At 44.2% G+C, this 26,569-nt stretch overlaps 1 protein-coding gene, 1 long non-coding RNA gene and 1 pseudogene across 3 annotated transcripts in view; 1 reads left to right on the top strand and 2 right to left on the bottom strand.

The window, feature by feature from the left end:
• Window positions 1-26,569, bottom strand: part of LOC132370451 (centrosomal protein of 78 kDa-like) — a 97,385-nt gene that overhangs the window by 29,090 nt on the left and 41,726 nt on the right.
• LOC132369666 (uncharacterized) lies at window positions 7,088-14,878 on the top strand. Of its 2 annotated transcripts, none has more exons than XR_009504459.1 (3): window positions 7,088-7,126; window positions 7,844-8,005; window positions 14,675-14,878. It is a non-coding gene; the product is annotated as an uncharacterized LOC132369666 (long non-coding RNA). The 2 variants fall into 2 exon arrangements; XR_009504458.1 differs by lacking the exon at window positions 14,675-14,878 and adding an exon at window positions 8,855-9,673.
• On the bottom strand, window positions 23,823-24,825 carry LOC132369664 (serine/arginine-rich splicing factor 3-like; annotated as a pseudogene).

Genomic DNA, 26,569 nt, shown 5'->3' with positions numbered 1-26,569 from the left:
CCGAGCACAGTTCAGACTACACGCCTCTGTGCAGAGCACACGCTGGGCGGCTAGTATGCACTAACTCTGTGTGGGCAAGCCATTAGCAGCATTATTTTAAGCGTATCTTTTTATGTTAGAAGATCACTCAACCCGAGTAGGCAGATGAATTTAGAGGAACTGATGAGCCCAGGGGCCGCAAAACCACCCAGGAGCTTCTGCCATAGTCCGGGCAAACTGTAATATAATATGGATGAAGAAGCAAATTTAGGAGGAGGCCAAAATCTACAAGCTAGACCCACTGGATGAAAAACACAAAGAAAGTTCAGTGAAGGAACTCTGAAGAGAATGGGCTCTGCAATAAACTTTTCTTACATTCAATGTCAAATATTAGGCAAAATTAAGTACCGTGGCCTTTCAGGTTCCTTCCAGCTCTCATTTCTTTTGATTTCTAACTTATTACTCTGGTTAAGTAAAGTCCCCTCAGAGGTACAGAACAGTTCTTACACCTGAATGGGATGCAAAGAATAATCTGACTTCTCTTCACCAGGGGATGAGTTGAACTGTCCTTGCAGAAGAGATAACACATGGTGTGGACTCCAGATCCTAGAAAAGGGCCAGGCACACGATAAGTATTCAGCTGTTTGAAAACAAATGAACAATCATTTCCTCTCCTAAATCTTCACATCCTTCCTCTGCTGGCTACTTTCTCTCAGCTTATAAACATCCTCAAATATACTCACTTAAAAAACTCTCAGACATATGATTCTTTGTATCGTCTTGTGGGTAACCTAAGTCTCTCCCATGCCTTCAAACACCTGTCCTCCCAAAAAGCCCAGATCTGAACCTTGGGCCCAGAGCCGTCTACCAAGCCCCTCAAAAGCACTGAAGATGAAGTAAGATCCTCTCCCCACCCCCAATCCCTTCCAACTGTGCTCTGTATCTCCCAAAAAGATGCAGCTGTAAACTGTCACCCACGCTTGCTGCCCTCCCTTTTGTAACTGGTTACCAGGCCCCACCCATTCCCTCTCGGATCTCCAAAATCCAGTTCAACATTTTATAACTTACGTGGGACCTTTAGATTACAATTCACCCTGCACCCAATCAACTGCCTTCCACATGGAGTTCCGAGTGAGCCTCTAAACCAGAAGTCCATCTCACTGTTCTTTAGGGTTTCCCACAGCCTTCAGGATAAACATCCAAACTTCTGACAGGACAAACAAGGCCCCTTTCTGTTGGGCCCCACTAGGTTTCCAGTAACAACTCTCATTTCTTTCCCAAACCCTGAGGTCCAGTCCTGTACATTAGTTTTGCCATATTTTCTTGTACTTCTCAAACTTTGACACACTGCTCCCTCCTGCCACCCCAGGAGGTTCTACTCTCCTTAGAAAGGATGGCACCTCCTCCAGGAAGCCTACCCTGAATTTTTCCCTTCCAAGACTCTGTGCTCTGCAAAGGTGAAAGGTGGGGGGGAGGGATAAATTAGGAGTTTGGGATTAACATATACACACGGCTATATATAAAACAGGTAATCAACAAGGACCTACTGCATAGCACAGGGAGCTCTACTCCATATCCTGTAATAACCTGCATGGGAAAAGAATCTGAAAAAGAATGGATATATGTATAACTGAATAACTTTGCTGTACACCTAAAACTAACACAATATTGTAAATCAACCATACTCCAATATAAAATAAAAATTAAATTAAAAAAAAAAAGAATCTGTGCTCTGCAGCACCAGAACTCACTTCTTCCAGAGCACTGAGTACTGCGCTTGTGTTTACTTGCCACCCAGTAGAAGGGGAGCTTACCTAGGGCAGAAGCATCGTCTCCAGCAGCCCATGGTTCTGACAACTCATTCAAGTGCCAGGATACTTTACACACATAACGTGCTTAATTAATTGTAAGAACCCACAGAAAGAGTGGTTTTTAATGTCATTTTACAAGTGTGGGGATTGCAGTTCAAAAGTAACCTGCGCAGGCCACAGAGAGCATAAGCCCTGGAATTCAAACCCTAAGCTGCCTTCACACCGGTGTTCTTTCCACTACATGATAACGACTATTGAAAAAAAGATTCTTTTTTCCTGAGCCCTTTTTTAATGGAAAGGAAATGAAGCTGGGATAAATCAATCCTAATCGCTTTGATCTGTACCAGGCAAAGTCATTCAACAGACCAGGTAACATCTATGGAACAATTAAAGATGCTCCAAACTCTGCTAAATGTTCTACACTGTAGAGTCTACAAGCATTAACAGAGTGAGTCCTTGTAACCGCCAGAGAGTGGGTCCTGTTAAGCCCATGCTCCAGATGAGAACACTGAGACCTAGAAGCCTTAAGGCACTCGGTCGGGGTCACCGAGCTGGCAGGAGTCCTAGGCCGCACGCCCCGTCTAGTGCACGCACACCTGGGCACTGGGCACCGGTTCTAGTGCCCACCCTCCACCTTGCACCATCTAAAACCCCACTTCGCAGCGCCCACACGAGAGCCCCTGGAAGCGGGAACTACAGGTCTTTTGTCTCCTTAGGTAGGTTTATTCCTAGATATTTTATTCTTTTTGTTGCAGTGGTAAACGGGAGTGTTTTCTTAATTTCACTTTCAGATTTTTCATCATTGGTGTATAGAAATGCAAGAGATTTCTGTGCATTAATTTTGTATCCTGCTACTTTACCAAATTCATTGATTAGCTCTAGGAGTTTTCTGGTAGCATCTTTAGGATTCTCTATGTATAGTATCATGTCATCTGCAAACAGTGACAGCTTTACTTCTTCTTTTCCGATTTGGATTCCTTTTATTTCTTTTTCTTCTCTGATTGCTGTGGCTAACACTTCCAAAACTATGTTGAATAATAGTGGTGAGAGTGGGCAACCTTGTCTTGTTCCTGGTCTTAGTGGAAATGGTTTCAGTTTTTCACCATTGAGGACGATGTTGGCTGTGGGTTTGTCATATATGGCCTTTATTATGTTGAGGAAAGTTCCCTCTATGCCTCCTTTCTGCAGGTCTTTTATCATAAATAGGTGTTGAATTTTGTTGAAAGCTTTCTCTGCATCTATTGAGATGATCATATGGTTTTTCTCCTTCAATTTGTTAATATGGTGTATCACATTGATTGATTTACGTATATTGAAGAATCCTTGCATTCCTGGGATAAACCCCACTTGATCATGGTGTATGATCCTTTTAATGTGCTGTTGGATTCTGTTTGCGAGTATTTTGTTGAGGATTTTTGCATCTATGTTCATCAGTGATATTGGCCTGTAGTTTTCTTTCTTTGTAACATCTTTGTCTGGTTTTGGTATCAGGGTGATGGTGGCCTCGTAGAATGAGTTTGGGAGTGTTCCTCCCTCTGCAGTATTTTGGAAGAGTTTGAGAAGGATAGGTGTTAGCTCTTCTCTAAATGTTTGATAGAATTCACCTATGAAGCCATCTGGTCCTGGGCTTTTGTTTGTTGGAAGGTTTTTAATCACAGTTTCAATTTCAGTGCTTGTGATTGGTCTGTTCATATTTTCTATTTCTTCCTGGTTCAGTCTCGGCAGTTTGTGCATTTCTAAGAATCTGTCCTTTTCTTCCAGGTTGTCCATTTTATTGGCGTAGAGTTGCTTGTAGTAATCTCTCATGATCTTTTGTATTTCTGCAGTGTTGGTGGTTACTTCTCCTTTTTCATTTCTAATTCTATTGATTTGTGTCTTCTCCCTTTTTCTCTTGATGAGTCTGGCTAATGGTTTATCAATTTTATTTATCTTCTCAAAGAACCAGCTTTTAGTTTTATTGATTTTTGCTATTGTTTCCTTTATTTCTTTTTCATTTATTTCTGACCTGATCTTTATGATTTCTTTCCTTCTGCTAGCTTTGGGGTTTTTTTGTTCTTCTTTCTCTAATTGCTTTAGGTGCAAGGTTAGGTTGTTTATTCGAGATGTTTCCTGTTTCTTGAGGTAGGCTTGTATTGCTATAAACTTCCCTCTTAGCACTGCTTTTGCTGCGTCCCATAGGTTTTGGGTCGTCGTATCTCCATTGTCATTTGTTTCTAGGTATTTTTTGATTTCCCCTTTGATTTCTTCAGTGATCACTTCGTTATTAAGTAGTGTATTGTGTAGCCTCCATGTGTTTGTATTTTTTACACATCTTTTCCTGTAATTGATATCTAGTCTCATAGCGTTGTGGTCAGAAAAGATACTTGATACGATTTCAATTTTCTTAAATTTACCAAGGCTTGATTTGTGGCCCAAGATATGATCTATCCTGGAGAATGTTCCATGCGCACTTGAGAAAAATGTGTATTCTGTTGTTTTGGGGTGGAATGTCCTATAAATATCAATTAAGTCCATCTTGTGTAATGTATCATTTAAAGCTTGTGTTTCCTTATTTATTTTCATTTTGGATGATCTGTCCATTGGTGAAAGTGGGGTGTTAACGTCCCCTACTATGATTGTGTTGCTGTCAATTTCCCCTTTTATGGCTGTTAGTATTTGCCTTATGTATTGAGGTGCTCCTATGTTGGGTGCATAAATATTTACAATTGTTATACCTTCCTCTTGGATCGATCCCTTGATCATTATATAGTGTCTTTCTTTGTCTCTTATAATATTCTTTATTTTAAAGTCTATTTTGTCTGATATGAGAATTGCTACTCCAGCTTTCTTTTGATTTCCATTTGCATGGAATATCTTTTTCCATCCCCTCACTTTCAGTCTGTATGTGTCTCTAGGTCTGAAGTGGGTCTCTTGTAGACAGCATATATATGGGTCTTGTTTTTGTATCCATTCAGCCAGTCTGTGTCTTTTGGTGGGAGCATTTAATCCATTTACATTCAAGGTAATTATCGATATGTATGTTCCTATTCCCATTTTCTTAAATGTTTTGGGTTTGTTATTGTAGGTGTTTTCCTTCTCTTGTGTTTCTTGCCTAGAGAAGTTCCTTTAGCATTTGTTGTAAAGCTGGTTTGGTGGTGCTGAACTCTCTCAGCTTTTGCTTGTCTGTAAAGGTTTTAATTTCTCCATCACATCTGAATGAGATCTTTGCTGGGTAGAGTAATCTTGGTTGTAGGTTTTTCTCCTTCATGACTTTAAGTATATCCTGCCACTCCCTTCTGGCTTGCAGAGTTTCTGCTGAAAGATCAGCTGTTAACCTTATGGGGATTCCCTTGTGTGTTATTTGTTGTTTTTCCCTTGCTGCTTTTAATATGTTTTCTTTATATTTAATTTTTGACAGTTTGATTAATATGTGTCTTGGCGTGTTTCTCCTTGGGTTTATCCTGTGTGGGACTCTCTGTGCTTCCTGGACTTGATTAACTATTTCCTTTCCCATATTAGGGAAGTTTTCAACTATAATCTCTTCAAATATTTTCTCAGTCCCTTTCTTTTTCTCTTCTTCTTCTGGGACCCCTATAATTCGAATGTTGGTGCGTTTAATGTTGTCCCAGAGGTCTCTGAGACTGTCCTCAGTTCTTTTCATTCTTTTTTCTTTATCCTGCTCTGCAGTAGTTATTTCCACCATTTAACTTCCAGGTCACTTATCCTTTCTTCTGCCTCAGTTATTCTGCTATTGATCCCATCTAGAGTATTTTTAATTTCATTTATTGTGTTTTTCATCGTTGCTTGGTTCCTCTTTAGTTCTTCTACGTCCTTGTTAAATGTTTCTTGCATTTTGTCTATTCTATTTCCAAGATTTTGGATCATCCTTACTATCATTATTCTGAATTCTTTTTCAGGTAGACTACCTATTTCCTCTTCATTTGTTAGGTCTGGTGTGTTTTGACCCTGCTCCTTCATCTGCTGTGTGTTTTTCTGTCGTCTCATTTTGCTTATCTTACTGTGTTTGGGGTCTCCTTTTCACAGGCTGCAGGTTCGTAGTTCCCGTTGTTTTTGGTATCTGTCCCCAGTGGGTAAGGTTGGTTCAGTGGGTTGTGTAGTCTTCCTGGTGGAGGGGACTATTGCCTGTGTTCTGGTGGATGAGGTTGAATCTTGTCTTTCTGGTGGGCACGTCCACGTCTGGTGGTGTGTTTTGGGGTGTCTGTGGCCTTATGATTTTAGGCAGCCTCCCTGCTAATGGATGGGGCTGTGTTCCTGTCTTGCTAGTTGTTTGGCATAGGGTGTCCAGCCCTGTAGCTTGCTGGTCGTTGAGTGAAGCTGGGTCTTGATGTTGAGATGGAGACCTCTGAGAGATTTTTGCCGTTTGGTATTACGTGGAGCTGGTAGGTCTCTTGTGGACCAGTGTCCTGAAGTTGGCTCTCCCACCTCAGAGGCACAGCCCTGATGCCTGGCTGGAGCACCAAGAGCCTTTCATCCACACAGCATCACGTTCCCTTGCATTTTAGCCGTCTTAATCATTGCCTTTTCCTTCATTTTGCCCCAAGTCTGAACGCGACTTCTGGCCCAGAGAAGAGTAACTTAATCCATTGTCTCGGTGATGATTAAAGTAGAGATTGGACCGGCCGAGGATTGGGTGGACTTGGCTTTTGCAGGAAAAAAAAAAAATTCTTCCAGTGCTTCGGCTTCCCCCTCCGCCACCCTGCCCCTCTCCGCTCCCCGGCGGATCACAATAGCAATCAAATCAGCGGGACCTACAAACCTGTCTTGCCAAGCCGTGACTGGAAGAAGCTCAGGATACAGATCAGGGGCAGAGGGTGCTCAGGAGTGGCGCCCATTCCACCCCGCGGAGGCGGTCGGCGTTAAGTCCAGCAGGCCCTCCTGCAGGAAAGCGCGCAAGGCGGGCGGAGGCACCGAGTCCTGCAGCACGCACAGGTCCTCAGAGCGCGGTAAGAAGTCGGCCGCGCTGTCGCAGCGCAGCTTCACCGGTCATCATGGCCCGAGCGCGGCCTCGGGGACGCTGGCTGTGGACACGGTGCCCACACCCGCCTGGGGGCCCCGGCTCGCCTCCCGGCCCCTCGGGCGCCCGCCGCCCGGCAGCTGCGGCCCCGCAGCGTGCGCAGAACCCCCGTCGCAGCCAGAAGACGCAGGACCACGGGTCCCAGTTAGGCAGGCCCTTCCATGCCGCGCTCACCTTGGTGCCGGCCTCATCGCCCTCCGCGCCGGGGCGGGGGGGGGAGGTGGGGGGATGGGGCTCGAGGACGTCAGTGCACTCGCCGTGCGTCCAGACGCAGCCCCGCCTCCCATGGGGACCCGGCCTGAGGAGCAGGGCGGCCGGAAAGGTAGGAGGTGTGGAGAATTAGGGGTTTCCAAAAAGCGTTTGCTGACTGATCCAAGCAAAAGTGAGACATGGTTGTATCAAGGCATTTTTTTAAATATTTAATTGCAGTGGTTGATTTTTTTTATTATTATTAATTAATTAATTTTTAAAATTTAATTTAATGTTATATATTTATATATAAATTTATTTATATATATATAAATATATATTTGTATATATTTTATATATTTATATTTAATTAATTTTATATAATTTATTTTAATTAATTTATTTATTTATTTTTGGCTGTGTTGGGTCTTCGTTTCTGTGTGAGGGCTTTCTCTTGTTGTGGCAAGTGGGGGGGGCCCCTCTTCATCGCGGTGCGCGGGCCTCTCACCGTCGCAGCCTCTCTTGTTGTGGAGCACAGGCTCCAGACTCAACGCATTTTAAAAGTAGTAAAACTCCCGATAAGTGTCTGTGCTCGCCCCGCCCAGGAGAGAGCATGCCCTCCGTGAGGGACACGTGAAAGGCTGAGTGAATGTCTGCCTGTGGTCTGTTACCTGGTGCACGGGTGTGTGAATTTCTGCGGAGAGCTCTCAGTTTCTGTAATTTCTGCTGACTTGACACGGTGGTTGGCAAATGGTGACGTGTTCCACGCATTCAGGACATGATCGTGGTTACTAATAATCACTTTGTTCTCTCTGTTTATGTCTGTGTCCTGATATTTTCTTTTTATAAGGACCCCAGTCATATTGGACTAGAGCCCACCCATTTGACCTCATTTGACCTGAGTTACCTATTTAAGGGCCTTATCTCCAAATACAGTCATATTACGAGGTATTGGGGGTTAAGACTTCCACATATTAACTTGAGCAGGACACAATTCAGCTGATAATAGAAGGTAAGAGTAATTTAAGCAAGTAAGTAACTATTTTTTAAAGTGAGTTGCTTAAAGATATGAATTGACTCAAGAAGAACAAGAAGAAATTACATAACACTGTACGTTATACAAAGGTATTAAATTAATCATCATAACATCCTGTGAGATCCGCATGAAATTAGACTAAACAAGATTAAGCAACTTATCCAGAGTTGTATAGTTAGTGCTTTCCAGAATTTAAACCAGGTATTTTTCCCAGTTCCATTCTACATTATATTTTCATTTCATTATTTGAAATGAATTTTGAGTCTTCATTTTGCTTAGTTTCTGAAGTTCTATGGGGATAGAATGGAGTTGGATATTTTCAGTGACATTCACACATGGGGAAGGAGATTGAGTGCAGAAGCTTCCGCGATGTTTCCATGGAGAACGCCAACAACAGAACCAGAAACACCGTTATCCTTTTGGTTCAGTCATCTTTCGTAACACTACAAGAATTAATTTTAAGAAGCCCAATGTTTTCCAAAGTTTCACCAATGGGCTCTGTAGGGTCCTCTAATAATATCTAAGAGACTCATTAGCTTCACATTCCAAGCCACTTAAGACCAGGAGTTCTGATTGTTCTTTGTGAGAAAATCAAGTGACAAACATAGCTCGTAATTTAGGATGGTTTCTTCAGGGCCCAGGCAAAACCTAATACACAGTAATAATCATTGTTAATTGCATCTTTGACAATGATTAATCGGGTATCAAAGAGATGTATAAATTGGGAGAAATTATGATCAAAGAGAAACATAGGCCACAGATGTTTAATTAATGCTCAATTATTTGTGAGTTTAACTTTGGTTAAGCTAATTTTCCTTCTTCTAGACAATTTCCAATTCATCTCTACCAAGAGACCAGAATAATCACCTTCCAATACAAGATTTATTGTGTTCCTTTAATTAAGAGCCTACAGTGACTTGTATATTCACTCCACGAAGTTTTGCTATGAGAGAAAAGGAGCCATTATATTTTGACTTGAATTAGATATGCCACCATACTTGACTTAGCTCATCTTACTGGAAGCACTTTGAGGGAAGATCCTACAGTCTTGTCTTACATCCTCTACAGAATCAAGCCAAGGGAATCACACATAGTTACAGCTGGAAAAACACTTGTTCTGGGTTGATATTTTTAGCCTTTACCACCAAGACTTTATCACCAAGACCTATCTTTACAGTCTCTAAACAGAAGATCTTCTTGCCTTCCGTTTTCATATTGACTAGGAATGTAAAGCGAAGAACTGAGAAGTAGCCATAGTCGGCTAGCAGCCAGCCCAGATAAATCATCTGTGGAGATATTGTTTCTTTCAAAAGATGTAAACATAAGAGGAAGTCCTAGAGTTTGTAACAATTGTGCATAATAAAATTCCATGAAAACCTAGAAATCCAGATGCAGATCAGTAACATATTGGTTAAATCAGCTGTTATGTTCATGCAATGGACAAGTGTACAGACATTAAGAAGAACGAGATACTCTTTTCTATGAGATTCTCTTTTCACTGAACTCATCAGTGCTGCAAAGACAATGTTACATAATAGTTTTTCTTTAACATTATATCAGGCATCGTCATCTTGTCCTGTATTTATTGCCAGTGTTACTAAAGGTTATCATTTACCTCTTTCTCTTTTAGATATATAATTTCTTCTTACTGTGGAAGCATTCATCAATCCCTATTTTAATATTTCTTTTAAATTAGAAATGAATGTTGAATTTTATAAAATATCTTTGGGGGATATTTCAACTGATTATATAGTTTTGTTCTCTTTTGACCTTGTTATATGGTAAATTATATTTTGTTATTTTATATTATGCTATTTATTATATATGGTATTATGTTTACTAATTGCATTTATTATATTATAATTACATTATAATTAAGGTAGCATTTTGTTTCAGATAGACAAAACAACCAGTGGAATAGGAAGCATCTTAAAATTAGATGCAAGAGCGTAAGGGATTTGAGATTAAAATAAAATTGACATTTTGGATCAGCAGCCAAACTTATTCAACAAAAGTGGGAAAATATGGCTATCATTAATAAATTCTAGATACAGCAACTAGTTAAAAGTAAAAAAATCATGAAACTGTAAAGGTATCAGAAACCTGGGAGACTTGAAATAAATTATTCATGAGGAACACCTTTCTAAGATACAAAGAAAAAAGGATACATTTAATTATATAAGAATTAAAATTTTCCTCATGGTAAAATGCACTACAAAGGTCAGAAAACAAGCAAAAGAAATTGGGAAATATATTTAGAAATAGATATGCTCTCTTTACAGCTTTTGAGAGAAACACATGTTTCTTTTTCCTTTAACCTGTTACGTGGGTATTAACCTATAATGTAAGTGCACGGTTCCTTTCCTTTAACCTGTAATATGAGATTTCATCTGTATGGTAAGTGCATGGTTCCTTTCCTTTCATCTGTAATGTGAGTGTCAACATGGGGCACTGTTTCCAAGCACAGACTTTGGATGTTCCTGTACTGGTCCCATCACTGACCATCCACAAAAACTTGCAAATGTTGCTTTACTTTCCTGGGGGTTAGAGTCTTAGCTAAGAAATGGAAGCAAAATAGAACCTTCCCCCAGGGATAATAGAAGGTTTAAAGGAGTAAATATGTAAATGACTTAGGACAGTGCTTAGTACAAGAGAGATCAATAGAAGTACTTATCAATTTTTTAAAGAGACAGACGAAAGAAATAAAGTGTGGTGATTTCAATCTATTGATATATATTCTTGACATCTTGACATTCTTAAACTACTTTTTCATTCATTGGATGACCTAACTTGCTCATGCTTTTTCTTACTCTAGTGAACCTGAGTAGCTAATATCATAGCTTAAAATGTTTGCTTTTATATTTACAAGTAAATTTGACCTGTAAATTTCTTTTTCCTTACAGTCCTAATCTATTTTCAGTATTAGGATTATATAGACTTCCTAAGATGAATAAAGGAGCATTCTTCCTTTGCTACTCTCTAGAAGTTTTTCTTTATTAATACTGATGTTATCTGTTTAATAGAAGTTTGATAGAATTCCCCACCCAAACGTTCTGGGTGGGTCTGGTATTTTCTTGGTGAAAGATTGTAAACTATTGACTTAATTCCTTTACTGGTGAAAGAACTCCAGCTATACATTTCCTCTTGTGTCAGTTTTGGTAAACTTTAGGAGCTAGGAAATTGTCCACTTTACATAAATGTTCAAATTTACTGGCATTTCACATATTCTCTGTTTGTACTCTTTGCTATAACATTGTCCTGATTCTTTCTGTGTATTATTTACTTATGTTTTTGTTTTGCTTAATCAAAGTGTGTTTTTAAAATCTTTTCAAAGAATATTCTTTTGGCTTACTAAATCACCTCAATTTTATACCTTTTTCTGTTTTATTAAGTTCCGCTCATATCTTTATTATCTATTTTTTTCTATGTTCTCCGGGTTTATTGTTTTGCTCTTCTGATGTCAATTAAAACACTTGGTTATTAATTTTAATAAATCTTTTTAGTTATAAATAGTTGAACTTTTTGAAGATGCCAGCTTAGTTGTAAGTAGCTAAGGGTCAGCACCTCCACATTGTTGCTGGCCTAAGCCTTAGTGCACCTTATAGCAATGTATATATTGACATTTTTTCCCCTCGACTTTCTGTGTTTTGCGACTTCTCACTTTTCTTTGGAGAGAAGCCCTCTGAAATATCCTTTAGTAATTTTACAGCCAATAAGTCTTTAAAATATGTGTACTTTTGTAAGATTAATCTACTTATATAATTAGGCAGAAAACCTGATTTGCCCTATTTTTAAAAACAGCATAATTTCACTCTTCTCCATGATTAATCTGCTGTTTTACACAACCTTTGAGTTTTTAGCTTTATCAATGACATGTACTTTAGAAATTTTTTAAAGAGCCCACCCACTCTTTTAAAACATCCTGTTCCTTGTTTCAGTTCTAGTTTTATGTCTATTTTCTGCCTTGCACCTGATAATTCCAACATTCAATGGATGGCCTTGGGAATCTAATTCTGGTATTGATTGTTTTTGCTGATTCTCTCCCATTGTAGCTGATTTCTTCATTATTGTGTACATTTAGATCATGAGCTCATGTTTAGCTAAACTTTATCTGTGGGAACGCTATAGGCCTGGGTTGAAGGTCTACCTCTCCAGAGAGTGTTTAGTTCTGTGTTTGGAATACCACCCATCTGGGAACATTTTAAGGTAATTTCTTACCTTCTGTTTGCAAGACCGCAAATAAATTTGCAACCCAAACACTGTGAACACAGATCTGGGGTTCAGAATTCTCAAGATTTCCTACCTGTTTCCTACCCAGAGCAGAGGCCACGAGAATTTGGTCTTAGTCTCCCTTTGCCAGCAGATATTTTTTTTACTGGCACACCCTTTCGTTAAAGGTGAACCTAGGGATAGATAGGTTTAGTTCTAACTTCCCATCTAGGAGGGATGGAGTCTTATCTCCTGCCTCCCATGTGGTCATGGCCATTTTAACCACAAGTCTCTGTGTCAGGTCAGGTGTGTCATTAAACTATGGCCTGTATTCCAAATCCAGACAGCTGCCTATTTTTTATGGCCTATGAATAATGTTCACATTTTAACTGGTAATATTTTAAATGGTTACTTAAGTACCTAAATAATATCCTCAATTTTGCCTCTTTGGTCCACAAAGCCTAAAATATTTGCTATTTCACTCCATAAAAACAGGATTGCCAGCTTCTGTTCTAAGCTATCAAGGTCTTCAATCCACTCTTAATATAGCTATAACTCTCACACATGTACCCCCCTTCTTTCAGGGGTCCTGGAAACTTCTACTGCACACTTCAAAAATCAGACATGCACTTAAAAATAAGTTGTTTACATTTAACCTAGCATACCGAACTCTTTTCTTTTAGGAGAGTTTTTCAAGTAATCTTGCCCACCATATTCTTCAGAGCTTCATTAATAATGGCAAAAATTAAAACAACTTAACATTCTTTTTTTTTTTTAACATCTTTATTGAAGTATAATTGCTTTACAATGGTGTGTTAGTTTCTGCTTTAAAACAAAGTGAATCAGTTATACATATACATATGTTCCCATATCTCTTCCCTCTTGCATCTCCCTCCCTCCCACCCTCCCTATCCCACCCCTCTAGGTGGTCACAAAGCACCGAGCTGATCTCCTGTGCTATGCGACTGCTTCCCACTAGCTATCTATTTTACATTTGGTAGTGTATATATGTCCATGACATTCAACATTCAACAAATGCGAATTGTTCATAACAATTATAGAAGCACATACAGTAGAAAACTATAAACTGTTATTGAAACGGTGAGACATAACTAGTTTTATTCTTTGAGAACTATGTTTATTTAGGTCTCTTCTGTTTAAATAAGTATATTTCTGTGTATATATGTATATAATCATGTATTTATGTACACATACATTATTTATATGATATATTTATATAAATATGTGAAATACATACCTATACACATACCTTTGATTTATATTTGTCTACATAGACAGGAATATAATTATATATATCATATATTTATATACATTGAACTGAAAAGTGGTAGTATACATATATATTGTGTATAAATGTGTGTATATGTGCATGTGTAGAAAAACAGGTTGAGAGATATGTAAGCGTGATTTAGACAGGGTTCAAGATTTTAAAAGTAGTTATGTGTAGGTAGTGAGATTATGGCCCATTTGATTTAAAATATTGCATATTTTTACATCAATTGTTATGAACAGATTCCTACGTAAATAAAATTATAAATAGTTATACATACTTGTATGTGTAGTGTATAATTAAAATATATATACTTTTATGTAAGTATTATATTTATATTATATAATATACTTGTCTTATAATAATACATTATGTATTGTGTTATATAGAATACATTAAATATAATGTATTATATCAGATAATAATAATGATATATTTCTATATTATAATTGTTTTATAATCAATATTACATGATATATCATATTAATACTGTGAACATATTAAACATATAAATACATTGCATTAGTCATATAGTTTGTGTACAATATATGCTTTGCAAAAATACATGTTAATATAATACATAATTGTTATACATTCATATAAACAGTAATATATTACATTTATACACCAATATAATATCTAATATTGGTATATGTATATTATATTTAATATATACATAGCTAATGCTCTTTAAAGCCATCTGCTACAAGAAGTAGAATGAGACCAGGAGTATGGCCAAAGCAAATTCTAAAAATATTAGATTATTTATATGCACTTATATGTCATTTTCCTGGAATCTGCATCTGGCTGTTAGAGAGCACACACAGCAAAATCCCGATAAAGTGCCCAGGAGGACATGGGATCCTTTATTTACTGGGACCTCAAAGGAAACATAGTGCTATTCAGTCCCCCATTAAAGAGCTAAGAGCAAATCTTGAAGCACCCAGTAAAAGCCAATTCAAACAGAAAAGCTTTTCCACTTCAACTTGAAAAAGTTAAGTTCCCAAGAGACCCCCTACATCAACCACCGAAGCTCATTTGGCAGTAAAAACAATAACATTCAGTGAACAACAAGAAATCTAAAACAATAGTTGTTTTAAAAAAAAAAAATCCAGCAGCTAATCAGTGTCTTTCCTGTTTGAAAGAAGGCAGTGGGAAGTGGACAGAAGACCTGATAGGAAAGATAAAAAGAAGAGGAAAAGGAAAATAAAAGTTTCCAGTTTGGGGCTTCCCTGGTGGTGCAGTGGTTGAGAATCTGCCTGGGAACATCCCACATGCCGCGGAGCAACTAGGCCCGTGAGCCACAATTGCTGAGCCTGCGCGTCTGGAGTCTGTGCTCCACAACAAGAGAGGCCCCGATAATGAGAGGGCCGCACACCGAGATGAAGAGTGGCCCCCACTTGCCGCAACAAGAGAAAGTCCTTGTACAGAAACGAAGACCCAACACAGCCAAAAATAAATAAATAAATAAATAAATAAATAAATAAATAAATAAATAAATAAAAAAAAAGTTTCCAGTTTGACAATCAAGCTGTCTTCTGCATCCATTTCATCCCAAGACCACCAAGCCAGTGTGGAGGCTTTTTCCTCCTTTCCTTTTCGTGAGACTGATCACAACCAGCACTGCAGAGTCCATTAAATTAAGAAATGCTGTTGCATACATGTGTGAATGAGCTGTGAGTAAAGTACTGGAGTAGAGGACACCTAACTTGAAACGTCCTCATGAATGTCCATGTGGCTGAGCAGGAAGTTAACCTGTCACAGATGTGCTAAATCAGAAGAGTTGGGCTTTATTTTATTTACTTTTCCCTGGACTCTGTTGAATGACTGTCATCTACAAGTTCAGGCTACTTTTTGCTGACGATTAATGCACTGGGAGAGCTGAGAGAAAACTGAATAGTAGAGCTATCTTTTTCTTGACCAGTTCACCTTACTTTCCCAAACTCAAAGTCTTTCCCTATTTCTTTCTCCTTTTTATTGTAGTAAAATGAACATAACATAAAATTCACCATTTTGATCACTTTACAATTCACTGTACAATTCAGTGGAATTTAGTACTGTCACAATGCTGTGCAACTGTCACCACTGCCTAGTTGCAAAACATTTTCATCACCCCAAAAGGAAACCTACACCCATTTTAAGCAGTCATTCCCTATTTCCCTCTCTTCCAAACCCCTGGCAACCACTAATGTATAATATTTTCCGTGTGTATGGATTTGCCACTGCTGGACATTTCGTATAAATGGAACCATACAATATGTGGCCTTTCGTGCCTGATTTCTTTCACTTAGTTGCATCCATGATGTAGCATGTATCAGTAATCCATTCACTTTTATGGCTGAATTCCCTGATCCTGTTTTCTTCATACTGTTTGAATACAAACTTTAAAATATGTTGAGGGTGAAGCTCTGTTTTAATGGCACATCTATTAGGCCAATTCATTTAAAGAAGGTGAAAATGGAGATATTGTTGTGAAATGATAATCGTTGAGAAGCCTCAGCTAATTTGATAATGAAATGTTTGGGAAATGTTGCAAAAAATTATTTGCTTTATATTAAAAGCCTTTTAAACAAGGATTCAGGAGATTGTCTTTTTCTTGCAGGTAACTTAAATGAGGCAGAAGAAACTAACTGCCCTTTAAAACAGATTTTGAAAGGATTTTATTTATTCTTAATAGACGAATGGGAGTACAGGTTGTTCATATCCAATATGGACTCCCTGTCCAAACACTGTTTATCATTCTAGCCACCACTATCGAATTATATTTCTTGAGACTAATGAAAATTCATCTATCAAATCCATTAATACAGTATAAACAAGAGATGTTCATGTTTCAGTGCAGTTCAAATATCAGGTATAAAGAGCCCTCAGTAAGAAAAGGAATCCTATATCTCTTGCCAGAATGTGGTCAGCTCTGGGGTGCTTTGCTAGCTGAAAGACACTTTTATTGTTAAGAGGATAGAGGTTATTTAGGAGGGATGAGAGGCCAAAAATTTTAAGTACTTGTTTGTGTTAAAAACAGTGCTAGGCTATCTCATACTCTATATCAGTCAAGGCTCACCATTTTACATATGTGAAAAGCGAAGTTAAAAGTGTTTTAGTAACTTACTAAAAGGCACGCAACCACTAAATTCAAGCAAGAATTCAATCCCAAATCTGTCACACTGAAGTTTGAGCTAATATTGAGATTAATAAAAATAGCACTAAATTAAAAGTTCAGAGATATTTTTTATCTCGTACTCTTTCACTAACCCTCTTTGGAGATAAATCATTTCATTTATATGGGCCTTAGTTTTCACAACTATAATAGTTGGAAGTTTGACTAGGTGACCTCTATGTAGTCTTCCAATTCTAAAATGTTCCATTAATCTGGCTTCCTACAGTAATTGCCATTGCAATATATGCGTGCTGCCACCAAGTAGCAGTAGAGAGTACTAGTTCCTTTTTTATCCCTAGTGGGGAGTGCATTTTGACATCAGACTTATCCGTCAATAGTACATCCTGTTAATATAACTATATAAGTTAATATAACTATATATATATATATATATATAAGTTAATATAACTATAAAAGAACAAAATAATCTGGTATTATTTCCTGTAAAGCAGAAGCTTTACATTGTGTCTATGAATCGTATCAGAATCACCTGTAAGTTTTTAAACATAGAGGAAATCCAGAACCCATCGAATGAGGATTTTCAGAGATGGGACTTGGGCATCTGGATTTTTGGGCTCCCATCATTTGTATATTTTATTTTATTTTATTTTTTGCCTATGTACAACATTTGTCACATCCTCTTGAATCTTTAACAATTCCTGTTTGTTTTGAAAGTTTAGAATATTCCATAATCTTCACCTACTTTCCATAAGGCGTTATCTGTTATGTTTATTCACTCTTGTGCTTCTCCTGGTTAAAACTTCATTTTTTCTGTTTTTTGAGGGGGCCCTGCCTCATGGCTTGCAGGATCTTAGTTCCCTGACCAGGGATTGAACCCCAGGCCCCCAGCAGTGAAAGTGCCAAGTCCTAACCACTGGACCACCAGGGAATTCCCAAGACTTCCGTTTTAAATGACTTTTTTTCCCACTCTGATTCATTCCCGGGGTCAGTTTCATGTGGGAACATTAAACCAACCTTGCATTACTAGAATAAAGCCACTTTGATTGTGATATATTACTGTTTTACGTACCATGGATACAGTTTGTGCTTTTATTTACAAATTTTGCATGCATGTTCAAAAGAGAAACTGGCCTATGATTCTATTCCTGTAATATTCTTTTTACTTTTGATCTGAAGCTTATGTTGGGCTTATAAAAATTTTGAGCAATATATTATTTTCTGTTTCCTGGAAGGGTTTTATGTAAGATTACCAATCTTTCTTCCCTAAATATTTGGAAGAATTTACTTGGAAAGCCATTTATCCCTGGAAATCATTTTCTGTAAAGGTACTTAATTATACAAACAACTTTTTGAGTAGATATCGATTTTTTAGATATTTCTTTTCTTGGGTTAGTCTTGTTAGGTTGCATGTGTTAAGAATTTGTAATTTTGGATGAATTTTCAAATTTATAAATATAAAATTATAATTTTAACAGCTTTATCGGGATGTGATTTACATACCATAATTTAACCCTTTAATTATACAATTCAGTGGTTCTTAGTGTAACCACTAAAAGACGTGTGTAACCATCACAACCATCCAATTTTAGATTTCTGTCCTCCCACAAAGAAACCCATTACACATTAACAATGTTTTTTCATTCTCTCAACCCTCTCAGCTCTAGGCAAGCACTAATCTCCTTTCTGTCTCTACAGATTTGCTATTCTGGGCATTTCATATAAATGGGACCATACAATATGTGATCTTTTGAGAGTGGCTGCTTTTCTTTACAGAATGCTTTCATGGTTCATCCATGTTGTAACATGGATCAATATTTCATTCCTTTTTATAGCTGAATGCTATTCTATCGTACGGATATTCCACATTTTGTTTATTCATTTCTCAGATTGACATTTGAATTTTTTCCACGTTTTGTTTTTAGAAATATGCTTCTATGAACATCCACGTACAAGCTTTTGTGCAGACATAAGTTTCTATTTCTCTTAGGTATATATTTAGTAGTGGAACTGCTGGGTCATAGGGTAACTCTATGTTTAACACTTGCAGGGAACTGTCAAGCTGTTTTGTAAAATGGCCGCACATTTTGTAAAATGGCTCAGACTGTACTTTCTATCCAAAGGTATCCAAAGCCACTTTAGATGCAAAATGTTTAAAGTTGACCTTTGCTGCTGCCCAAATCGTAACCACTGTGGGCAGTCTGCAAGATGGCATCTTAGGTTTCTCAGGAAGAAATTAGAATACACAAAGGGGGAACTAAGTGTACAATTACATAATGTAGATTTCATATTTAATTTTATGGGAAAAGCAATAATTAGGTGGCTTTTGGTTTTAACTGGAAATAGCCACTCATTGGGAAATAATTACTCGCTAATGGCCTTAGCGAGTCACTCTGGAGCTTCTCCTAGAACTAGAAAACCTAAGCTCTGCTCCCAGCAGAACCTGGAGCCGCTGCCCAGTGCTGGCGAGGCAGCACAGAACAGGGGCGTCGTCGCTGGAGGGAGCGGAGACGGCGCAGCCCCTCTGGAAAGGAGTTGGCCAGCTCCCTAGAAAGCGAACCGCCATTGCCCACTTTTCCCCAGTGTCACCTCTTGTGCAAGTCCAGTCCGCGTCCCAGCAGGATCCTGACGTTGACACGACTGCCCCTGTCATCCGTTGCCCTGGGAAGGCCCCCAGCGGCTTTCGGTCTGGGGCTCTTCCCAGTCAGGCGAGCGTTTGTGTACAGCTTCTGTGTGGACTTCAGCCTCCATTTCCCCGGGGTAAGTGCCCATGACTGCGGTTGCCGAGTCCTGCGACGGCTGCTTTTTGAGGAAGTTTCGCGGTAGGGGAGCGCCTGGCCGGAGCCCCGTGTGCCGGCCTCTGCCCATCTCTCTGCCGCCTCAACCCCAGGAGGGAAGGTCCACGTGGACCAGCGCTCCCTCTGCATCTGCTCTGCCCTCGGTCCTCAGGGTCACAGGGCTTCCCCAGAGCATGGGCGGCGTGGGCCCCTCGCTGCGTCCCGCCCCACCCCCGCCTCATCCGGGCCCCCCGCCGCCCGTGGCTTTGGTGGGAGGGTCTCGAGGAAGGACCCCCTCCTCCGAGCCTACTCCACCCCCAGCTCCCGCTCCCACAGAGCTTCCGTCCCGACGCCAGGCCCGTGGGGCTCCCGCAGCAGCAGCGCTGGGACTGCCGGGTTTCTGCAGTTCTTCAGTTCGGACTCCATCTACCCGGAGTCAGAGCCCGCAGGTCAGGGCTCGGCCCACGCCAGCCACAGGTCCACGTCGTCCTCTGCGCTTGTGGCCGACAGGCTGTGTCAGGAGTTCCCACGCCCCCAGCCCGAGTTCCGTTCGTTGGCTAGCGCGGGCCCCCAGAACACAGGCACCCAGTCCACGGACTAGAGCACCGGGCTATTAGAAAGGAACAGCCAGGTGGAAGGAGGAGGTGGGGAGAAGTGGGGCGGGGCGCGGGGCTTCCAGGCCGCCTGCAGGCACCCACCCCACAGCTCTCTGAACCCCGTGTTTACCGAGATTTTGTTCCATGAGCACGATTACAGCGGGGGCCATGGGCAACGGATTCACGTTGCAACCCCTGGCCCTCTCCTCTCGCAGGAGGTGGGCAGGCAGGGGGGCTGTATGATGCAACCCGGCCTGTGGCTTTAGGTTTAGGAGCTGTGTGCCAGGACTGGGGGCCAAGACCCGACCCCTTTCTCCCGTAATTCACAGCGCGGCTCCTGCTGGGCACGGAGGCTGGGGGACAACGGGAGGCTGAAGAGCATGGCGTCCGCCTTCACCCCCTCCCTCCTCTCTTGGCTGAGCCCTGCGGCCGTGCGGGTTCCCAGTGGGCCCCCCCGGGGGGCCTGTCCCTTCAGGTCCTCCTAGCTGCCTGACACCCCTCTGCCCCCAGCGTGGACCTCAGAGCCCTCAGACCTTCCCACTCCTGGTCCAGCAGGACGGGTCCCTGCGGCACCCTGGACAGGCGGGCGATGGGCAGCCCGGCCCCTCCCGGGAGGCAGCCCCGTGGGGTGGGGAGGGGGGCGGGCACTGCGAGCCACCCATGGTCGAGCGCGTCAACTCGGTGCGTGGCGTGGGGCGCCGTGGCTACACTCATCTTGATGGCCGGGATCAGACCCAGCTCTGCCACCAACTGGCTGGGTCCCCGGAGGCCGGTCACTGGACCCCATTGTCCCTGTTCACCATCTGCAACGTGCGTGACCCGAGGACCCCCTCACAGGTGGTCGTGAGGGCTGACCGAGTCGGTTTGTGTGGAGGACAGAGAACAGTGAGGCCAGCAGATGAGGAAAGAGCTTGTCACTCATGGTGCTGGGCAGGGGCACGCCTTGTCACCTAGGGCCTCCCAGGAGCACGAGGGTTCGGCAGGAATGAGGGGAGGGGTGGCTGGGGACTGGAGCCTGAGGTGTGGGTCCCCGGGAAGGAGCAGGCTCAGGATTGGCTAGAATGACCCTGGGGCTCCGGGCCTCTCCGGGGTGATGAGGGCAGGGGGACGGTGGCCCCGAGTGTGGGAGCCCCGTACAGAAGGGGCTGGGGTGCAGCCCTGCGCTGGCTGGTTTGCGTCAGAAAGTGACAGACGCGGTGAACGCGGGTACCAGGCCCGACCCGGGGCTCAGCGACAGTTCTTGTTCCTCAACACAAACGCTGTCCCGCTTCGGCCGGTGCTGTGCCTTGCGGTGGAGGAAAGCGGGACTCAGAGGACTGTGGGACTCCGGCATCCAGGATGGGGCCCGGGCACGTGGGCCCCGGAGTCCACCGGAGTGGCGGGCACATGGAGCTTCGAGGCTGGGGGAGGTGAGGGTGTGGACAGTGGGGCTGCGCAGACCGCCTTGACACTTGAGAACCACTGGCCCGAGGGACCACGGGGACGCCCGTGGAGGGGGGCGCCCAGGAGAGGCGGCCTGCTGGCACGGGGCGGGGTCCTGAGTGCCACCCCGCCCTGCCAGGGCGCCCTGTGCTCCTGCCCAGTCGTGGCCGGTGGGGCCGTGAGGCTGCAGGGAGGCCAGTGCCCGGCACGGCGCCTGCTGCCCGCAGAGGCCCGGCGTCCCTCGGGCTGCTTCTGAGCCAGGCGTGCCCGACGAGCCCCTGCGCCTGGCAGAGCCAGCGGGCACGCTCCCCCAGCGCCCCTCCTGTCCTCGGACAGGCACGTCTGCTCAGCCCAGGAGCGGGGCCGGGCGCGCTGAGTCCTGGGCTGGGCAGGGGGCGCAGCCTGGGCAGGTCCTCGAGGCGCCCCGCCTGCTGCTGGCTCGGCAGGGGCCCCGGGGAACCGGCACCTTCCTCTGCGCCCCACGTCGCTCCCTCCCCCAGGCTGGTCCATTTCTACCTGTTTCTGCAAACCAGATAGACCCTGAAGGGACAGAAACTTAGCTCCGTTGAAACGGCTGAAGCTTAGGCTGTCACCCTGGGGTAACTCCTGAGGAGGGTCCTAACAGTTAGGACCCGAGGCCCTTTCTTTCCCATCTCCCTCCTCTCGTCCGCCTCATCCGCCTCTTCTCCTTGAACCCCCCTCCGTGCCCCCGCCCCCCGATTTTACGGCCGTCTTCTTCCTTCAGAAAATCAGGAGCATCAAGAAGAAGCCGAGGACTTCCCTGTTAGCGCAGTGGTTAAGAATCCGCCTGCCAATGCAGGAGACATGGGTTTGAGCCCTGGTCCGGGAAGATCCCACATGCCACAGAGCAGCTAAGCCCGTGCGCCACAACTATTGATCCAGTGCTCTAGAGCCCGTGAGCCACAATTACTGAGCCTGTTTGCCACAACTGCTGAAGCCCGTGCGCCTAGAGCCCATGCTCCGCAACAAGAGAAGCCACTACAATGAGAAACCTGCTCACCGCAACGAAGAGTGTCCCCCGCTCGCCGCAACTGGAGAAAGCCCGTGTGCAGCAACGAAGACCCAATGCAGCCACAAATAAATTAATTAATAAATTAATTTTTAAAAAAATATTTAAAAAATAAAGAAAAAGAAGCTGAGTCTCCTGTGCATCGACTTCAACAAGAACCTGAACAGGGACGTGACCTTCCTGCCATTCACGCACGAGGAGCTGGGTGCGTGCGGGCCCCGCGGGGTGGTCGAGAGGCGTCCGTGTGCCCTGCCCCCGGGAGGGCCTTCTTCTCCTGAGGCGCTCAGAGTGTTTGGGTCCCAAGGTTCTGGATCCTTCCTAGGGGAAGGTGGCGGTCTGTCTACGGAGATTCTGCCCCGAAGGAGGTTGTCCCTCGAGACCCCGCCCCGCCCCTGCTCTCTGTGATGTTTCTTTAATCTCACAGGGTCCTCCCGCACCTGAACCGGCGTGGGGTCTTGAAGGGATGGGGCCTGGGCGGCTTTTTCAGCTTCTGCCCTCTTCTCCGAAGGCTTTATTTTGAAAACTTCACACCTGTAGGGAAGTGGCAAGAATAGTACCAGGGAGACCCCGTGTGCTCCCCGGGCCCGGCCTCCCTGAGTGGATGCCATGTGTGCTTTTCCTGCGCTGGGGCCTCTGGACGCATCGCCAGGAGCAAGGGCGCCCCCTGAGGCCCCGGGTGCAGGCCCCCCTCAGGAAGCAGAGTGTGGAGCTGTCCCCCAGCCGTCCCAATGGCGATCTTCTTTTAAAAATTAATTAATTTTTGGCTGCGTTGGGTCTTCGTTGCTGCACGCGGGCTTTCTCTAGTTGCGGCGAGCGGGGGCCCCTCTTCGTTGCGGGCACATGCCTCTCATTACGGTGCCTTCTTTCGTTTCGGAGCACGGGCTCTAGACGTGCCGGGTTCTGTAGTTGTGGCACGGGGGCTCAGTAGTTGTGGCTCCCAGGATCTAGAGCGCAGGCTCACTAGTTGTGCCCCACGGGCTTAGTTGATCTGCGGCACGTGGGATCTTCCCGGACCAGGGCTCGAACCCGCGTCCCCTGCATTGGCAGGCGGATTCTTTTTATTTTTCTTTTGGAACCAAAACTTTAATCCCAAGGATTCTCACAAAACATATTACAAATGACAGCATGAAAAAAAAACTGCACAGTAACTCAAAGTTCAGCTCTACAATATACTCTTAATCTGGCAGGACACTGGTATCTTGAATACTCTCAAATTCCCAAGTAATATTACAAAGAGCTTTGTATTCATGTACAGCAATCACACAGGGGACTTATGACCTAAATCAAAGGTAAACTAACTTTCTTGAAACTTCTTCGATTCTAAAGTCACTGGACAACCTCTTGTCCGGTGTGAAGACTAGTGGAATTTTTAAACCTCTAATCTAGGGTAAGGGTGCAGCTTTAATTTTTACCTGCTGCCTTGTGTTCACAGCACCTTTTAAAGACTGCTTGCTTAACTACAGCTGCATACCATATCCCAGCTACAGAAAGCCTTTTCAATGTTTGCCAGTGTTGTTTCCATAATAGTAAACATCACACTTTAGCTGGGCAGGAGTCAGAGTTTTATTATCAGTCTAGGCAAGACCAAAAATTCAAAGCAAATTCAATTTTGCTTAAGGGAACATTGTAAGGTAACAATTCTTCATATTACATGCCTCATATGACCCATTTCAAACCATAGAGAATGACACCTTTATGTGTCACTGTCCCAAGAGACAAACAAATGTGAACAGCTAAAACATTTAAAAAGTGCACCAAGCTTCGGAAGTCTCAAACAGAGCTTGAATTTTCTGTACATACTCCTGTCAAATGAAGTTATTGCCTGTACACCACTCCTCTTGCAAAGTGGTCTTCTATTTCCTTTCATTTGACCTAGATCGGCTAGGAGACCTAGAGAAAGATCGGGACGGCTTGTGATTCCTCTCCTGGGACAGGGATCTCTCTCTTCTCCTATATCTAGAAAGGGACCTGCTCTGGCTGAGGGAGAAGCTTCTCCGTCTCGGAGATGTGTGGCGAGGTGAAGGACTCCTCCTCCGGTAATCATCTCGAGGGCGACGACCTCAAGAAGGAGGCGGTCACGATTTCGACTTCTCTTTTCCCCATTCGACAGGTGCACTCTTACTCGGCAGCCACATAGTGTTCTCCCATCTAGTTCTCGGACAGCATCGGCTGCATCTCGGGGATCTTCACGTTCAACAGGAGCGAAGCCGGGAGGGTTTTTAGCAACCCACACACTTCAGAGTGGTCCATAATAGCCTAAAGCTCGTTCCAATTCAGTCTTGTTACCACTGTTTCCAAGATTCCCTACATAAACTTGACAGTCCAACGGACAGGAATCACGATGCAAGACCCTCATGGCTCCTGAGTTTCACGGGCCACGGGGTGATCCCGGGCCTCTAGAATCTGGCAGCTGAATCTGCTCGCACAAGCTGTCCTGTGGGGATGCTCTTCCCCCTATGTGTCCAGCCCGGGGCCCTACTGGCTTGGCCCGGCCTCCTGGGTGAGAGGGTGAACCCCAGCTCCCTGGAGCAGACACTCAGAGCCCTGTTGACCGGACTCACGGGACTGGGGCAGCGGCTGGACATGTGTGGCCAGCCTCGTGGTATTTGGCCCCGTCTGCAGTTCCAGTTCCAGCTGAGAAAGAGCCTCTCTCTGTAATTTTCTCCTGGTTATGTAAGGATCCCCGCTGTCATTTGACAGAAATGTAGATGGTATGTTCTTTCTCTGTTTTCTCCCTGCTTCCTCTCCTCTCTCTCTGTCTCTGTCTGTCTGTCTCTCTCTGTCCCTCTCCCTCTCTGCCTCTCCTTCCCTCCTGCTCCCACTCCTTCCTGAGAGAGGATAGACAGAGTGTGAGAGAGGGAGACTCAGAGGGAGAGGGAGGGAGAGGGAGGGAGGGAGAGGGAAGAGGGAGAGGGAAGAGGGAGAGGAAAGAGGGAGAGGGAAGAGGGAGAGGGAAGAGGGAGAGGAAAGAGGGAGAGGGAAGAGGGAAAGAGGGAGAGGAAAGAGGGAGAGGGGGAGAGGGAGAGGAAAGAGGGAGGGGGGAGAGGGAGAGGGAGAGAGGGAGAGGGAGAGAGGGAGAGGGAGGGAGCGAGAAGGAGGGAGGGAGAGGAGACCGAGAGAGGGAGAGGGAGGGAAGTCTCTTCCTCCCTCCCTCTCCCTCTCTCCTCCTTCTCTCCCTCTCTCCCTCACCCTCTCTCCCTCTCCCTCCCTCCATCACCCTCCCTCCTTCTCCCTCTCCCTCTCTCCATCACCCTCCCTCTTCCCTCTCCCTCCCTCCCTCTCTCCCCCCTCTCCCTCTTCCTCGTCTCTGCCTCTCCCTCTGTCTCTCCCTCTCTGGGAGGGAGTGAGGAGATGGAGAGATGGAGGGAGAGGGAGAGTTGGAGGGAGAGGGAGAGAGGGAGGGAGGGAGGGATAGAGGGAGGGAGGGAGAGACGTCTCTCCCTCCCTCCCTCTATCCCTCTCCCTCTCCTTCTCCCACCTCCCTCTCCCTCTCCCTCTCCCACTCTCTCTCTCCCTCTCCCTCCACCTCCTTCCCTCTCTGGAGAGGGAAGGAGGTGGAGGGAGAGGGAGAGAGAGGGAGGGAGAGGGAGAGAGGGAGAGGGAGAGAGGGAGAGGGAGAGGGAGAGAGGGACAGGGAAAGTGGGACAGGGAAAGTGGGAGGGAGAGAGGGAGAGAGGGAGAGGGAGAGAGGGAGAGGGGAAGGGGGAGAGGGAAGCAGGGACAGGGAAAGAGGGACAGGGAGAGAGGGAGGGAGAGAGAGAGAGGAAGGGACAGAGAGAGGCAGAGGGAGAGATGGAGGGAGAGGGAGAGTGAGAGGCAGGGAGGGAGAGGGAGGGAGGAAGAGAGGGAGAAGGGCTGAGGAGGGGGGCTCCCTCCCCCTCCCATGCTCTCCCCACTGCTTTCTCTTTTTTCTGCTTCAACAGACACCAGGCACCTTTTAGATCAGCCCTGAAGTCAACGTTGATGCTTGGACAGCCTGACCTCCCAGCTGACTTCCAGCCCTGGACCACAGCTGGGAGATGAAGTCTACGGGGCCCTGGGCGGCGGGCTGCACAGGCCCCTTCTCTGACGCCCAATCTCTCCTCGTTTATGAGGCAGCC

This window comes from Balaenoptera ricei, chromosome 8 (genome assembly GCF_028023285.1).
Source record: "Balaenoptera ricei isolate mBalRic1 chromosome 8, mBalRic1.hap2, whole genome shotgun sequence".
NCBI lineage: Eukaryota > Metazoa > Chordata > Mammalia > Artiodactyla > Balaenopteridae > Balaenoptera > Balaenoptera ricei.
Note: the sequence above shows the minus strand (reverse complement) of the source record. Positions and strands in the feature narration are given on the sequence as shown.